Below are 3995 nucleotides of genomic sequence, written 5' to 3' on the forward strand. Positions count from 1 at the left end.
TTGGGGGAGGATCATCTAATTTCTATAAAAATACCTTATCCATCATAGTTACCTCAATAGGAGTTTTTCTTTTGGGGCTTCCTGAAGGGGGAAAGTTTACTAGAATAAACCATGAACTATCCAGAAGAAATTGCTGCAGTGACAATGGACATGGGAGCCAGAATTTTCCGGAGTGTTGTGGACAGACATGCTTTACATTTCTTAGTTTTCACCAAATTCCTTTGAAATTTGTCTTTGAGTAAGGGCCCTATTACACGGAGCGATAATCAGCCAGATCCGGCCAATTATCGCTACATGTAATAAAGAAAACAATCAGCCGATGAAGCGATCATTGGCTGATTGTTTCTTTAGGTCCAGACCTAAAATCATCGGGCATTAGGAGTGCATTGTTTGTAACAGCAATGCGCGGCCGACTCCTTATCATTGTAGTATAAAATAATAAAGTATTACCTTGCCACACTCCCCCGTATCCTCAGGCCTTCCTCGGTCTCTGTAGCTGCAGCTCTATTTTCTGTTCCGCTCTCTGCATTGACAGGCCTCTCAGACAGGTCCGCGGCCAGTGTGATTGGTTGAGTGGCCTGTCAGTGCAGAGACGAGAACAGAAGCTGCAGAGACTGGGGAAGTCTGATAGTCGGCCCGTGTAATTGTTAACTAAACAAACGGTGATCTAGCAGATTGGCACTTGTTTATCTGACAGATTATCTGCCAAAGATTTGAAGCCAAAGCCAGGAATGGATTTGAAAAGAGGAGAAATCTCAGGCTTTCCTTTATGACCTGACCTCTGTTTATAGTCTGTTTCTGGTTTTGGCTTTAAATCTTTGGCAGATAATCTTTCTGTGTAAATGGACCCCTAAACTTTATGATCAGACTGTGTACTAGGGCCTTTAGGGCCCTATTATACACACAGATTTATCTGACAGATTTTTGAAACGGAAGCCAGCAATTGATTTCAGACAGCTCGGTCTTTTCATCATGACCTGTTCTCTGTTTATAGTCTGTTCCTGGCTTTGGCTTCAATAATCTGTCAGATACATCTGTGTAATAGGGCCCTTAGAGAAGACTTTCCTGGGCCTCCAGCCAGTGGACCACCCTGTACAATGTCTGATTCTACTTGTAAAAAGACTTTTTATACACACTACTTACTGTACATCATAGTGAACGTATATATATATTTGTTAATATTTTGTAACTTGCCCTTTTTATATATCCTCTCCAGTATATTGATAATTGCAATTCATAGGAAAAAAAAATATCATGCTTTGTATTATCTTTTGTAAAATAGTTTTGTAAGATACGATTCAGTTTCATGTCTGTTACACAATAAATAAAATATTTAAAAGCGATTCCCGGTATGTTTTTACTTTCTATATTGGACATTTCAACCCTACATTTTTCTAGAATCTTCCGTCATTTTTACCATTACTGTTATTGCATGATTGCATGAAAAGACGTATTTCTTCTCAGTCATCACTAGGGGGCAGCAGAGCGCTGTCAATCCTAGCTATGTTATAGTCATGGACAGGCTGCATAGAATGTGACAAACAGATGGCAGCGGTGATAACACCATGGAGTGTGCAGAGAGTGGCAGTCATTCCAGGTCAGTCCTCTGAGGTGTGAAGAGACAAGTGCACCATGGAGAGAGCTGACTTTTCAACCAGATGTTTTTTTTTGTGTTTTTTTTTTTAACCTATACACTGACTACATAGATTCTCTCAGTATAGCTGACGACTGACATCTGGAGATGCATATATGGAAAAGAAGTTGCCTTTCTATAATTTAGACTCAATACATATTAGGCATGTGTCCTGCGTGTGGCCATGTTTTTTATATGTTTTCCCCAGGTGGATATGGCCCTGTAGGTAAATGCGATGGCTTCAGCCCGTGACATTCCTGAAGGCAGCAGTCATTCTCTCTGTATTGTTGATGCGGCTAAGGCTTAGTGAATCATCAGTCTTCTGAATCAGTTGCACAATACTACGCTTCACTATCCTATCTCGCAGTCACCGGAAACAACAATTACTAAGAGCTGATTCATACATTCTTCATAACGACGGCGTCTAATCGTGAAAGGCCGTTCTTAGAGATCTCACTATAGATTAAAAAATAAAATACATTGAAATTGTAATGTCGGTTTGATGCATGACCTAGATGTGATGTGCAGGTGGTGGCATGAGACCTACCTGTAAGATCTGGTATGGTGACCCCATTCATTGGAATGTACAGTATGTGAAGCCAGATTGCTGGAGGTAGAGCTGATGGATGGGCAGCTTACCTGTAATAGATATATACATTACTGTGATGACACTCAGGGTTTGTAGTCTGCGTCCATCCATGGAGGCACATAGGTCTGCACTGGAGCTAGGGCTGGGCAATATGGGCAAATAATAACATCATATATTAAAAATAAAATATATATTTTGAAAGAGGTGTAGTAGAGGTAAAATAGTAGATGAGGGTAGTAGTTGGAGTGGTAGTAGCCGTTATAGATAGGTGTGTTGTGGGTTGGGCACCGTTCTGGTTCCTTACCTGCTCTCTATTGATGGTGCTATGGGTCTCTCTCCAGTGACCACGGGGGCTCCTCAGGGCCCGGCTGCTGCTGCTGCTGCTGGAGAACCTCTGTTTCTGTGTGCAGGATTAAGCAGATGCTGCAGCCTTGGATTCCGCAGGGGGCGCTCTCCCTTTTGGGGCTTTCTAGCTGCGGCTCCGGGCCCGGATAGATTTGGTGTTCTTTGGTATCTGGATGAGTGCGTCACCTACTGGCAGGTCACTGGTAATGGCACTGCCCTGGTCCTGAGCTCTGCTGCTCCCCCTGCAGAATGTTTGTTTGTTGCACAATATTTTTTTGTTTTTTAAATTTAATTTGCCCTAACTTTGTAACGTATGTTATGTTAGTGAATGGCCCCCTTCCCCGTGTCCCCCCCTACCCAGGAAGTGTAGTGCACTATACATACCTGATTCGTGTCGACCCCGACCGCCATCTTGGGGACAATGATGTAGTCTTCGGGAGGCCGGCCGGACCACACCATGCCGGCCGCCCTCTGCCGCGTCATCAGCTGCTCAGCCGCGATTGGCTGAGCTTAGTTATGCACAGCCAATCGCAGCTGAGCAGCCGATGACGCGGCAGAGGGGGGACGGCTGCATCGGTTTGGCCGGCCTCCCAAAGATTACATCATTCTCACAAGATGGCGGCCAGGGGTCGACATGAATCAGGTGAGAATAATGCACCACACTTTCGGGTTTAGCGTGGGTGGGGGGGAACACAGGGAAGGGGGCCATTCACATACATAACATACATTACAAAGTTGTATAACTTTGTATTGTGTGTTATTTTGTGAATAATTGCTTAGTGCCGCACTACCCCTTCAATTGATGATTTGCCTTGTCCCAGAGCCCACACTGGAGCTATATTTATGTTTCGTGCATTGGAACAATAATAATGATTGGTTGTGGGTAGAGATGAGGGAATTTACAGTAATAATCAATCAAATCACTTCATTATCTCTGCAGTCCGCTCATCAGCCGGCTGCCTTCTAACTCACTGACGCTCCGTGCTAGTAATCCTGGGGTGCTAGGAAAAGCTGGAAACAGTCCTGGGAAACTTCATCCACTTTTCCAGGACGGGATCCAGTTTTCCCCAGCACCAAGCTTCAGTGAGTTAGATGAGCGGATTGCAAAGATCATAAAGCGATTTGATTGGTTATCACTGTAAATTTTCTCATCTCTAGTTGTGGATGTGCACTTGGGCCCACGTATACTGAGCAGTTCAGGCTTTTTATTTTTTGTCTTACACCTGCCCAGATATATTAATCAGACACATTTTTGTCACAGACAGACAGATGGCAACTAGAGATGAGAGAACCTGGAGCATGCTGGAGTCCATCCGAACCCGATCGTTCGGCATTCGATTAGTGGTGGCTGCTGAAGTTGGATAAAGCCCTAAGGCTATGTGGAAATCATGGATCTAGTCATTGGCTGTATCCATGTTTTCCAGACAA

The 3995-nt window shown here is 44.0% G+C and overlaps 1 long non-coding RNA gene across 1 annotated transcript; it reads right to left on the reverse strand.

Moving 5' to 3' along the window:
• Positions 1-910: 910 nt before the first annotated feature.
• On the reverse strand, positions 911-2877 carry LOC138793203 (uncharacterized). The gene is made up of 3 exons (XR_011363230.1): positions 2527-2877; positions 2181-2272; positions 911-2089 (listed from the first exon to the last, which is right to left on the reverse strand). It is a non-coding gene; the product is annotated as an uncharacterized lncRNA (long non-coding RNA).
• Between the last annotated feature and the right edge of the window lie 1118 nt (positions 2878-3995).

Source organism: Dendropsophus ebraccatus, chromosome 5 (assembly GCF_027789765.1).
Source record: "Dendropsophus ebraccatus isolate aDenEbr1 chromosome 5, aDenEbr1.pat, whole genome shotgun sequence".
NCBI classification, from domain to species: domain Eukaryota; kingdom Metazoa; phylum Chordata; class Amphibia; order Anura; family Hylidae; genus Dendropsophus; species Dendropsophus ebraccatus.